General features: G+C 36.2%; 1 long non-coding RNA gene and 1 pseudogene across 1 annotated transcript in view; one reads left to right on the forward strand and one right to left on the reverse strand.

Moving 5' to 3' along the window:
• Positions 1–14,087, forward strand: part of LOC140636706 (uncharacterized) — a 97,066-nt gene that overhangs the window by 3,856 nt on the left and 79,123 nt on the right. The window lies entirely within an intron of this gene.
• On the reverse strand, positions 2,640–2,947 carry LOC140636264 (large ribosomal subunit protein eL42-like; annotated as a pseudogene).

The following is a 14,087-nucleotide window of genomic DNA, read 5'->3' on the forward strand; positions in this document are numbered from 1 at the left end:
GCTAAATTCAAATCCATGCAAAATGAAGCCTTCTGGAGGTAGAGCCACACAGAGCTGGTGCATCTGCAAATCCAGCTGGAAATGCGACTGCTAAAGCTTTAACATTGGTACACACAAGTGGGGTTACATTCAAGTTCTGGGCATAGCATAACTCTAATTTTGGTTGTTGATATCACATACAAGAAAAGAGCGCAGTATCAAATATTGAAGCTATATTTAATGCCTCAGTGTCACATTTCTAACCAATAGCTATTAACCAAAAAAGCCACGATTGACTCCTGGCCACTTCAGAAAATAACCTAATAACTTGATACAGAAATGAGAAGCTGAGAACCACAGGCTAGCTGTGAAAGATTTCTATGGCTCTCAAGGGGTGATGAAATCCTTCTATGGACACTGAGACTCCCTTGTAAACTTCCTGTGAGCTGCTTTTCTGACTTACTCATCTTTGTGTCCCTCAGGTCCTAGCAAAGGTCCTGTCACTCAGACTCTTGTCAAAAAGTTTATTGTATGTAAGTGGATTGCATTATTAGATTTTAAAGACTTGCAAAACTACTGAGCTGTTCCATAAAAAGAATGAACTTAATTAAAGCATACGAGGCCTATGATACATAAGTAAGAATTAATACTTGGGGAATTCAATTTTTTTAAAGGACTATAAATTAACACTCTAGAAAGTATCTTTAGCTAAGTGCTTGTTATTATATTTATTAATAAATATAATTAATTATAATAAATAATGGCATTCTTCCTTTTTGTAGGAAAATAATGCTAACAACTACCCGTGGGGAAAATGTTTTAAATTGTTTCTTCCAGAAATGAAGAATAGCATTTTGTTCAGTTGTCCATTTTCTTGACTAGTTTTCATTAGTTTTACTACAAATTTGTTATTTTTAATTTTTAAATTATAAAATTCCAAACTTAACACTTGTCTGAAACAAATTTAGGAATTAAAAATGGAAATCATTCATTTCCTCCACCTTCTGTTCCTGATTCTGACTTTTTGGTGTATCCTCTTTCTAACATATGCATCAACCTATGTCCTTCTCATTTTAAGCTAGTCTTTTATATAAATTCAAATTTTATCTAGGCATATATCAGGATGCTATAACCAAATACCATAGACTGGGTAGCACACAAACAATAGGAAGTTATTTCTCACAGTTCTGGAGGCTGGAAGTCTGAGGACAAGATGCCAATATGATCAAGTGAGACCGCTCTTCAGGTTGTAGCTTCTTGCTGTGAACTCCTGTGATGGGTGGGCTTTGGGAGCCCTGTGGGAACTCATCTAAAAGGCTCCTTTTGGAGTAAGGATTTAAACATGAATTTTGGAGCACACAAATAGACCATAGTAGCATACATAGTAAAAGTACTCAAACAAAAAGGAGAAAAATATAAAAATATAAAAATATAATATAAATAATAATAATAATAATTGTCATCTCTCCCTACACCTAATTTCCATTTCTCAAAATGAGTACTAGTATTTTCAATTGCTTTTATTTTTTATCTTCTGGAGCTTTCCTTTATAAGTTAAATAAAATATTTATGGTTCATAATTCACAATTTATATGTTATGTTTTAATTCTAAATAGTGAAAGATGAGGAACTTTGTACACATAGTTTCTTAACCACAATCCTTCCAATTTCTTGCTTTTTAAAAAAGGATTTATTCTTATTTTTCAAGGCCAGAATCTATATTTACAAAATGATCTTTATGATTCAGCATTCTCCGATTTATCTGTAGATTGTTTCTAAAAACTTAAACCAAATAAAAATCACATAGTTATTAAATATTCTTCATTGCCAAGTCAGGTTTTCTTTTTGCTCTAAAAAAATAAAGAACTAAAATACTGTGTATCTGAACACTACTACTGAGAAAAAATATATCCTACATGCCAAAGAACATGGATTTGCATCTTTAGTTTTTCTATCTTCTTTTAGGTTAATGCTTGGTTGCTATGGTTCCTTGTATCTCATTTTGTAGTCTTTCTTGCATTCTTTTTCTGTTTTGCTTTTTTCTAGAGAAATCATTTTCCCACGAGATGGATGAATGTAAACTTTCCAAATCCATACAAAGCTGAAAATATTTTATTCTTATATTTGATAATTTATATAGGTATAAAATTTCAGCTTGAAAATTATTTTTCCTTGGGCCTTTGAAGGTGGGCAATTTGGTATTCTAGAATTCAGTGTTATTGATGAGAAGCCTGGTGCCAGTTGTGTTTTCATTTCTTTGTAGGTAGGTGGGAGTCCTGTTCTAGCAAAATACTTCATGATTCTAACTTGTAGCTATTTGCTGATTGAATCAAATAGCTCTTAAAAACTTATTAAATAACATTTTTCTGTCACTTTTTTAAAAAAGCTTTGGGAATTACCTATTGATCTTCTATATTATAAATTGAAGATTTATCATTCAGTTCCCCAAGTAGTCTTCCATTCCACCTATCTTTCAATGAACTGATAATTTTGATTAGATCAGTATTAATATTTTTATGATTATGACCATGCAAACTTTATTCAAAGCTACTTGTATATCTTTTTGCTCTCCCTAGAGTAATTCACTTCTTTTTTATGTTCATTTTTTTTTACATAACCTCAAGATTTTATTGTCTTCATGATATAACAAAATATGAAGCTTAGAACTGGATTGCTTGGTCCTTTCTCTTCTTATCTCCTCCCAGTTCAAAATGCTTATATGTCTTAATAGCCAGCATTCTCTTAGATCTGCAATTGGGCTCAGTGCATTCAAGCCTTGGTGCAATCTTTGTAGTTTTCCTCTGGAAAATTGTCTTTGACTGCCCATGATAGCCACCCTGCTTCCTGTCCTAACATCACTCTCTGGGCAGAAAGAGAATCTTTGTTTTTCTTGTATTGTCACTTTGTGGGGTTGATGCTTGACACACTTCTTGCAGGAAGTCTGGTGGGTTTTAGGAACATTGACCATGTTTGTGAGAATGCTATTGGCCTGGAAAGGTTTTTTTACGATAGTTTTAAAAATCTATTTATCATTGATTTATACCCACACTTTCTGCTAATTCTTAAGTATTCTTTTGATAAATATTTGAGCACATGTGGTATGTCATCAATTTTTTTTTTTCTTTTTGGAGAATCTCTCTGGAGATTTCTAAACTTCTCTAATTTGGACCTGTTTCTTTCCAGGCTTGTTGCATAGCTATCATCCTGGGCCTCCTTGCCCCATCATTTTGGGAATTTCCTTACTACATGTGAGTTGAATGCCTTGTTCCAGAATCTCACATTTTATTTCTTATTTGACTTATTTGACAGTTTGGAAGAATGCCTCTTCCTGCAGATTTCTGAGAAACAGTGCATGGGATATAAGCTTTGACATCTTAGATTTCTGAAAACATCTTTATTCTACCCTCATATTTGACTGATGATTAACTGGATTTAAAATAAATTCTGTGTTGGATTCCATTTCCCTTGGAATTTTTGAAGACGTTCCATTTTCTTCAAGTTTCCAGTTTTGACATTGAAAAGTCTAATACAATTTTGATTCTTTTTTTTAGGTGTGCACACCACCTATTTTTAGCCTCTGAAAGTTTTTAGTACTTTTTCTTTGTTCCCAGTATTCTAATATTTATCCATCATATATCTAATTTTGAGAGATGGTTTTGCTCTGAATGCTTCTTATTAAAAGCATCCTAATTTTATTTTATGACTATAATATTTTCTTTTATTTCTCTGAGAATATTAAAGATAGTATTTTTCAAAGTTTTCTGTAAAACAACTGTTTCCTTCAACTTTCTTTACTCTGAATATAGCTTTGGTCTTTTCTATTAGCTTTCGATATCTGAAGATATCGATATATATCGATATATATATCGATCCTTGGTTCTATGTTTATTTAAGAATAGGGCACTAAAAAGCTGATGGGAAGCTTTGTGAACATAGTTTGAGCTATTGACCATTGGTTTTCCAACAGGGATATTGACCAGGCAGTTTAATTGGAGAATTCCTGATGTCAGTGTCCTTTGGTCTGTTCTTTTGGGTTGTCTTATTTCTCAGAGAAGAATCTTCTGGTGTTCTGTCTGAAGGGAAAATGCATCACTAAAAACATTTTGGGATCCAGGTGGGAATAGGGCACTCAAGATTCTGTGTATACTTACCTAGACTTTGACTTACTTCTCTGTTTTTTTTTTTGTATGATAACTGTTCCCTCAGCTATATCTCATTTCCCCTAGTCAAGAGATTCTGTTTAGTTCAAGTACTCTAAGTCAATAACCATTTATCTTTCTGTTTCCAGCTCCCTATTGTTATAATCTTTCTTCATGTTCTTTTTATCCTCATTAATATTTTTTATTTTAAAGATTTTTAAAGTCCTTCATATTTATTGTGATAAGTGATATGCTTGGATTTATGCTGCATGCTATCCTTTTTGTTTTCTAGTTTCCATTCAAGAACTTTTTCCCCCTGTTTGTTCTTTCTTGGATAGATCATTTTCTGTTCCATTTCTACCTCCATCCTGAGGTTTGGAAATCCTACAATCTTTGCATTATGTTTCTCATTTTTGGTGGTTGGTCTTAAAAATTTAATAGCAGTGAAGATTTTTCTAGCAATATTTTTAAGTCAATATCTATATGATTTCTCCAAAAACGGTAAGAACCTTAGAATCCTTATATTTCCTACTTCACTTCCCCCAGTTATTTACCATGTTGAGATTATCTGAGATTTTAGTTCCAGATTGTCAGAAATGTTTATGTACTTGTTATATTATTTTATTTATACCATTATGTTTTATATATTATATAGTATAGTATATACATGGTATATAATGGATGTATTTATATCTTATAATTATATATACTATGATACAAATGACACAGTATATATATTATAGTATTATTCATATTATTATTTTTGCTTATCATTGCTTTTTTGGATCAAACTCTTAGATTCATTTTTTTGTTTGCCTTTTTGTCTTTTTTTTTCTGAATTAAAACTGAATCATTCATTGAGAGAGAGTTTATTGGTTCAAAAAAATTCCGATTCCTTTTATGTTCAAAGATGTATTTATTTTGATTCACTCTTGAATGATAATTTTCTGGACCTAGAATCCTAGGTTAGTTTTCTCACATGATTTTTTTTTTTTTTTTTGAGAAAGTGAGTGGGAGTGGTGAGAGAGGGGCAGAGAGAGAGAGAATCTCAAGCAGGCTCCATGATCAGTGTGAAGCCTGACTTGGGGCTTGATCTCATGATCTTGAGATCATGAACTGAGCCAAAATCAAGGGTAGGATGGAATGCTTAACCAACTGAGTCACTCAGGCACACTCCCCATATGAATTTGTAAGAGATTACCCCAAGAAGACATTTTTGCATGTACTGTGGATGATGAGAAGGCCTATGTCAATCTGACACTTGCTTCTTTATTTAGAATTAGAATATTTTCCCTTTGTGAAGCAATTGAGATTTTTGTCTCTCTCTTTGGAGTTCTGGGTATACACTATAATGTGTCTTTTTTTATTCATCCTGTTTGGCACTTAGTGGGTCCTCCCATCTTGGAGGTACTGTCTTCAGTTGTTGAAAATTGTCTTCCATTATTGTCTTGAATATTTACTACCTTCAATACTATATAATCTCCTTTCTGGGATATTTAGATAAATATTAGAACATCTGGGTCTAACCTTTTAACTTTTTTTGTTGTACATTCAATGTCTTGAGTTGCTTTGTGGAAGAATTCCTCATTCTGATCATCTAGCTCATTAACTTACCTTTTTAAAAAAAAAACAGTTTTATTTATTTATTCATGAGAGACAGAGAGACAGAGAGAGAGAGACATAGGCAGAGGGAGAAGCAGGCTCCCTGTGGGGAGTCTAATGTAGGACTTGGTCCCAGGACCCTGAGATCATGATCTGAGCTGAAGGGCAGACACTGAACCACTGAGCCACCCAGGCAACTCTATTTTTTTTTTTTTTATATATATAAATGATCAAATTTCTAGTTGTCAAGACTTATACTTGATTTACTTTATAGATGTCATATTCACTGTTATGATTTTGTGGACATTATTTTTTCCTAACCCAAAGGTTTATTCTGTTTGCTCTGTTTCCTCAGGGTGTGAACATTTCCGCTTGTTATGTTTGGTAATGTTCTACATCAAATACTGGTGCCTCATGGTTTTGCATTATTCTACAGATTGGAGCCTCCCTGTTAGCTTGTCCACAAAGCCTGCCTTTGAAAGAGGGTCAGTGACTGGAAGAGAGCTTATATCCAGAGGACAATGAATACCAGTTTCTCCTCCTTTTAGCCAGGGCTTAGTTCTGCATCCAAGGCCTAAGTGCTGCAGTCATAATTTTTACAAGGCCAGCATTTCTGTTGCTCAACAGCACAGCCTGTGGGCAGGGTGGGGCACTTGTCTTCTTAGCTGCCTCAAGGCCTACTTCTCCCTCCAGTAACTGTCAAGTCTGAGCTTCAAACACATAGGTCTCCTTCTTCTTTTCTCTTTAGTCCTTTTTTGCAAGTGTTTTGGTTTGTGGTTTCTTCCTTTGATCCCTTTTGACTTCTGCCTTTTATGAGTCCTCAAAGTTTCTGGTTCTATAAAGGTGTTCCTTGCTTTTCATTGTAGAAATGAATACTAAAAATTTTTTGTTGCTATTATTTCTGAGGATGGTCTGAGAAGGTAAGGCTATAGCTGGTGCTTAGTCTGCCATTCTGAATTTGAAGCTCCTCAATTTCATAAAGGAGCAGTTTTCAACTGGCCTTCTATGGCAGTAATACAGATGGCTAATAGAAACATCTTTTCTGCAGCTAAACTGTTCCTGGGTTTGGATTCTATCACTTACTAGCCAAGTGACTGTAAGTAAGTTGCTTAATTTCTCTGTGCCTCAGTTTCTTTATTTAGCAAATAAGGATGATAATAATAATAATACCTGCTTCAGAGAGTTGTTATAAAGATTGAATGTGTACCTGGCTTTTGTAAGGCCTCAACAAATGTCAGTCCTTTTAACTCCAGAAATTGGAAGGGGCTATTTGGCTCAATTGGCATTTAGCTCTTTGTGAATTATCTTGAGGAGTGCCCCAGGTTCCATTTCTGTTTTTTGTATTAGTTGACCTAAATCTTGAAGTTTCATTGAACACTATAGTTTTAAAGTACTGTTTCCCTATCCTGTGTCTTTTGTTCGTTTGATCATGTTTGCTTTGTCTTTTCCTGGTTCCTTTGGACTTTCTGTTCTTCTGTGATAGAGATTTATTAAAAAAGCCAATCACTTTTCTACCATTTCAATAGGACACAAGATGAGGAAAGATTCATGATGCATATGCCCAGTTTTCCATCTTGAATCTGTGTCCTGGCTTAGGGAAAGCTAAACTTCCCAGCTAGAATTGGCATGTAACCTGTGGCCATTGGCAATGGCACAGCATTTTATCCCTGAATACTGCACTGAATTACAGTTTTTTTTTTCTTCTGGGTTTTTGTTTATTTGTTTGTTTTAATTTGCTTGCATTTCAATGACTCACAGTTTCTTCTTTCTGTGGCTAATCACACAACAGCATGGATATTTATGAAACTCAGCCACCCGTTCAGACTAGAACATTGGCACTTTTATATCTTCAGCCATAAGGCTGAGCAGCAGGTTCTGTTTCCAAGCTAGCCTCCTCAGTGTCTCACAGCCCCACATGTTCTGTTTCTTTATGGTTCACAACTAGGAAAACATGATTCTTTCAGGAAATTTTTCTTACATTGCTCCAAGAGCAAGCACAAGGTCTGGGACTAAGTAAACCTCTTTAAATTTTAAGATGGAAAAGGGCAAAAAAAGAGCAGAGTGTAATAAATTCAGATTGATTTGAATTTACTAGATTAGAAGCCACTCACTGGTTTAAAAACAACCATCTCCTAAGAGATTGAAGCAAGCTGTATTAATGGATACCACTCTCTGTAGGAAATAGTGTAGCTTGTGTACTATTAACACTTATCTTTTATAAACTGGGTCTGCATGAAAATGAATTTATGAGTGATAATAGTAATAGGTATTATTTAAGAGAAGAGTTTAACTTGCAAGGTGCTATATAATCACTTACATTCAATAGTTAAAATGGTTTAACTGTTAAGTGTGGTGCTGGGGAAAATATTTGGGGCTGCAGAGAATTAACACAGATACCCTTCTGTCTGTTTCCAACCAAATAAAGAGAGTCTTTCTCTTTTCTGAAATATAATAATCTTAGATTTAGCTGTGTGGGACACATTTCTCTAAGTAAAGATACCACTGATAGTCAATCTGGAGAGAAATACAAATAGCTACTGGAAAGCTATTATCCAGATCCTTAAAACTATGGTTTTAGCCAGAACTTTCTTACAAAGACATTGCTTTCACGTCTGTAATTACTAAAGTGTATAAATAGCCCCCAAATTAAAGCACAGTACTTTCTTTATTCCCTCTGCTCTGGAGATTAAAGTACACTTGACACCAGGGCAAGGCCTTGTGTATAATACTCTCATATCACTATGCCTACTTTGCTCAATTTAGACCCAAATGGATTGTATGTATTTTTTGGAGGATTTTTTTGGAGGATGCCTGCAACTAGGTGCTAAGTATTAGATGATTTTAAACCTGCAGAATGCCGAACCTTGCAGTTTTGTTCTCTTATACCCAAATCAGAAATACTCAGTGTGACTTCCATTTATTTCACTCACTACCAAACTAATACTAAGGATGGGTTAATAAGTTGGGTTAAAATGAATGAGTGTTTATTAATTAACCAGCCCAAGATAGTTTTTTTTTCTTAAAGATTTTATTTATTCATGAGAGACACACACACACACACACACACACACACACACACACACAGAGGCAGAGACACAGGCAGAGGGAGAAGCAGGCTCTAGGCAGGGAGCCTGACATGGGACTCGATCTTTGGTCTCTAGGATCATACCCTGGGCTGAAGGCAGCACTAAACTGCTGAGCCACCCAGGCTGCCCAGTCCAAGATAATTTTAAAGTTCACAAGAATTTGAAATAAAATATGGGGGTAGATTTCTGTTTAACTGTGACTCCTCCATAGAGGTGGCCCTACTGGTATTTAAAAATTGGGGTTGTGACATAATATTTCTAGCAGCTTTCTTACCTCAGAGTGGGAAGGCTTATTTGTCCCTGAAGAACAGAAATTTTCAAACTGTCCCAGGGATATCTGAGAGTTACCTGGAGGCTCTTGGGGTCTGTAGAAGAGGTTGGTTGTTGGAGAGAAGACAGCTGACTCAAGGCCAGATGCTACCCTGTTCCAAACTCATACCTTCACCAGCATAAACTCACAGGTTCTACTGATTTTATACAGATTGTGCTTCAACATAAAATTTCAGTTAATAAAGATTGTTCTCCTCAAAATAAACAAATAAAACTCCCTCATGTTTGGAAACTGGCGCTTTCAAAGAACATGTGTGATTCTTTCTGAGAGTAAAGTGATGTGTACGAATTTTGAGATTTTTCTGAAGGAAATACCAGTCAGAAGGATTGAAAACTCACTGTTCTCTGAATTCTTCTCCAGGAATTGGAGGTGGGTTGGGGCAGCAAGAGAATTAGAAGCCATGTATATTTGCCTTCAGGGACTGGATATGTCTAGCTTCAGGCTCAATTTGTATTTAGACTCAACCAACATTTGCAGAACTCTTGTATGTCTAGCCCCACGCTAGGAGTTTTTATGTATGTTACCTGGCCCATTTCCCAAAGCATATTTGAGGTATATATTATTATCCCTATATTATAATTTGAGGAAACAAATACTCATGGAGGCTAAATGTTTTGTGCAAAAGCACATGAATCCATAAGTGGTAGAGCCAAGATTTAAACCTAACTCCTCAGAGAGCTTTCTTCTATAACATGATTTGGGTCTTAGACCCCAAAACTCTGAGGGTTTATGTATTATATCCTACTTCCATATTATTAGTACTGTTTGTGATTTAAAGTATATTGTTAATGTTCAGTAAGTAAGTGAATAAATTGTGGTCTATCTAGACAATGGAATATTATTTGGCACTAAAAAGAAATGGACTAGCAATTCATGAAAATACATGGAGGAATCTTAAATGCATACTACTGAGTAGGAAAAAAAATCTGAAGAGTCTACATACTGTTATAATTCCAACTATATGACATTCTGGAAAAGGCTAGGTTATGAAGACCATAAAACCATCAGTGGTTGCCCAGGGGTTGGGGAGAGGGAAGCATCAATAGGCAGAGCACAGAGAATCATTATACATTTGTCCCAACACATAGAATGTACAACACCCAGAGGGAGCTGTAATGTAAACTGTGGACTTTAGGTGATAATGATGTGTCATTGTAGGTTCATTGGTTGTGACATATGTACCACTCTGGGATGGGGCAAGTTGATAATGGGGGAGGCCATGCATGCATGAGATTAGAGGGTATATGGGAAAATCTCTATACCTTCCCTTTAATTTTGCTGGGAACCTAAAGGAATATAAAGCCTTACTTTAAAAAAAAAGAAGTATATTTAATACTAAAAACTGAAAGTATATTTATTATAGGTAATAAAATTCTACTGTGGGTGAAATGACTCACTTTTACAATGATTGCACAAGGATGCCTTTGCATTTCCTGGGTTTTCCTACCCTTACAATAATAAGCCAGGGCAACTTGGGGAAGTCAGAGTATAAGGACAGCCAGGTTCAAGAACTCCTGTAGCTATTTCAGAGGATCAAGGTAATTACTTACAACCCACCCCACAACATTCTCCATTTTGAGGGTTTTCCAGTGGTTTCCCAGTATTAATAAAATACATTTTAAAGTGCTACTGATTTTAACCTGAAAGAAATTTCCCATATAGTTTGGAAGCAGGTTGTAATAAAAAGTAGATTTCATTTACGAGTGTTTATTTAGGGTCTAGTGAAGTTTTCTGACTTCTTGATGTGATTATATTTGATAACCTTTTAGTATTTGGTATGTATTTTCTCGAGTTCTAAGATAATAACTATCCAAACTGTACCCAGAGAAGTTCTTTTCTTATTGTACCAAATTATGATGCTTTCTCAGCATTACTCAGTATTATTGTGTTCTTGCTTTTTTAAAAAAATTGTATTCTTATTTTGTATTTATAAAACACTAAGCACAAGGTGGCTTGTTAAATATAAGAGCTACTGCAAATATTTCTTTGAAGAAATGAAAACACTGAATCAGCATTGCTGCAACAAAGTTGGAAGCTGAATGTGTTTTCTCCTCTCGTGTCATTGGATGGCCTCTGCTTTGTTCTTGAATGTTCCCTGAAAGTCACTGCAGATTTCTCATACCAACTTATCTATAATATTTTTGGATAAAAGAACATTTATAGTTTACTACACATATATACACAAATATTTATGTATATATGCATATACATACTGATGTGTGCAAGGTGTGTAAAACTATTGATTGTCCAAGTCAGACCATAATTTCCTGGCCACTGTAGGATGGTGGGAATCATATCATATCAGCTCTTGGCTTCCAGAGCCAGAAAATAAAGGAAATCTTATGGAATCATTCTGCATGTTGCTAAGAAATACATTTCTTGGGATAATGAAAATTGTCCAGGGAGTCGAATGCCCTGGATTCAAAGTCTAGTTCTGTTTCCTATTAACTGGATGGCCTTGGCAATGTCATCTTACCTCTATGTCTTAGTTTTCTCTTAAGTAGAATGGTGCCATTAGTCTCTAAGTCAGAAGGGCCTGCTATGAATAGTTGCTACTTAACAAGTACTTTCTCCGTGCTGGTTGTGGTGGAAAATGCTCTAATACATTAGATCATTTTATGTTCCCAACAGTTCTTTGAAGTTAGATATTCTTAGCTGACCCTTCTTAAAGAAGTTAGCCTGCTTGCCCAAGGGCACGTAGTCAGTGAGTGCCTGAGATGGATTCAAACACAGACTCATTTCTCTGGACTCACAAGCCCATGTATTAGGGGGAACTGTAAAATTACCTGGTAAATTGGAAGGTCTTGTAGGTAAGGCATTTCCTTTGGGGAAAGGGAGAAAGAGAGTGAAGAAAGTGGAAGGGAGTAGAGAGGACAAGAGATGAGAGGGGAGAGATCTAGAAGCTGCAGGACTAGCACAGGGGCTGTTGTCTCTGTGTTCATGCCCCCCTCACCCCCAACTGAGGGAGGACGAGGAGATAGAGTGTCTGTGGACTGTGTAATGTTCACCTATCAAGTCCTCATAGTCAGTTGCACACACACATCTGCATTATGTTAGGACAATTTCTTCCAGCATATTCTAGGCACCTTGGTATAGGCAATTAGCCTTTTTGGGAAGGATACTGAACTCCTCCAGGTAAACACCCTGATGGATCCCAAAGCCAGACTGAAGCTAAGAGTTTCACCTTCTTCATCTGAGAGTCCAGATGAATAAACAAGACCTGTGGAAAAGGAAACATTCACAAAGCTTCTGCTTGCATAGGAAACCTGTTCATCAGAAGCCGATGTAGAAGCAGCCAGGACTCCCTAGCTGCATCTAGGAGCTCAATGGATTATTTTCCAGTCCTCTAGTTTCTTGATGCTATTTGAAATTCCAGTGTATGGTCAGTTAGCTAAGAATTGACTGCTCAAACTAAAAAATGCTAAAGATCCTTGCAGATTGCTATATTAAAACTTTCTTATCTGCTTAAATGTTCTTTACTTTCTTATACTTTATTGATTGCAAGCCCCCCCACCCCCACCCAAAGTGCTTTCTTTACTTCACTTCTTATGCCAAAGGGAAGTGGCCTCTTGAAAAGTAATTTCCATTTATAGAGGGGGAAACAGAAGGATTTTTGTTCTTTTCCATTGCAGGTCAGGGCCACATGAGTAATGAAGCCTTAACAAGCAGAGTAATCAATCTTTAACAATCGAGTATTTCTGTGGACACAGAGGACTTAACGGCAGCATTTTACAAAGACTAGGTAGTGTCTCATAATAACAACAACAGTGAAGAATCGACATTTATATAGTATTATTGAGTTTATAAAGCATTTTCACAAGTCTCATGTAACGTTACCTCCAGCATTTAATATGATTTTAAAAAGTAATAGCTAACATTCCCTGAGTCTTATTAAGTGTCAGGCAGTTATATGAAACCCGTTCACTGCATTCTTTCATCAGTCCCCAAGACAACGTTATGTTTCCTCCACTGCCTAGATAAGGAAACTGAGGCTCAAAGGAGTTAATGACTCACTCAAGCAATCATCACTACATTGCACTTTCTATTTCTTCACACCCACACTGCCTGCAGAAGGCTCTGTTTGAATCATTACCTACAAGGTTAATCCACATCTCAATATTGGGATTGCCTTGGAGGAGATGAAGGCTGGGGGAGAGAGGTCCTTAGCCTCTGTCACTATGTGTTTTCTGAACTGTCGATCTACAAGGTGCTAGGTGCTGTATAGATAAAAGACTCTGTGATCAAGTTAGTTTTTGAACTATTGAGTTATACAAAACTAAACAAGTTTTTTCCTTAAAACTTTTTTTCCTTTGGGGGAAGCTGACCTAGGTTATTCCCTCAAAACAAGAGGCAGAGCTAGAAGGTGAGCCACTTCAGTCTCTCAGGGTCTGTGACCCATTCCTCTTTCTATCCTAAAAAATAGTTGGAAAAATACTGAAATGAAAGTGGCTTCACTTAGAAAAAGTGTATTAAACAAATATTGCTGCCCAGAGCCATACCCTGCATCTGATGTCTTTCCTACTTCCAACACCAGCTTCTGTGTTCCAGTTCAGAGCCCCTCTCAGCGCTTGCCCACCCTCCCCAGGGCAGCTCAGGGCAACATGTAGGACTTGGGAGGTGAAGGGCTTTGAGACCCAATCCCATCTCTGTCACCCTCCAGCACAATTGCTTTAGGTAAGTGTCCCCCGCTCTGTGTTTCCATTTCAATATCTGCTTTTGCAGATAGGAACAAAAATATCTACCTCATCTAGTGTTTGTGTGGATTCCAAAAGGGGTTTGGTAAATATTGGCTTTGCTGGCTCCTTCTTGAGTAACATCAGCAATATTTTATATTAGCCACAAATCTCCATGTTATCCCTTAGCCAAAAAAATTGAAGATATAATGTATTTCTCCTACACAGCAGTAGGATCAAAGTGGACAGTGCTTTGGGAATCTTTTGTCCTTAGCAT

The sequence above is a fragment of the Canis lupus genome, chromosome 7, assembly GCF_048164855.1.
Source record: "Canis lupus baileyi chromosome 7, mCanLup2.hap1, whole genome shotgun sequence".
NCBI classification, from domain to species: domain Eukaryota; kingdom Metazoa; phylum Chordata; class Mammalia; order Carnivora; family Canidae; genus Canis; species Canis lupus.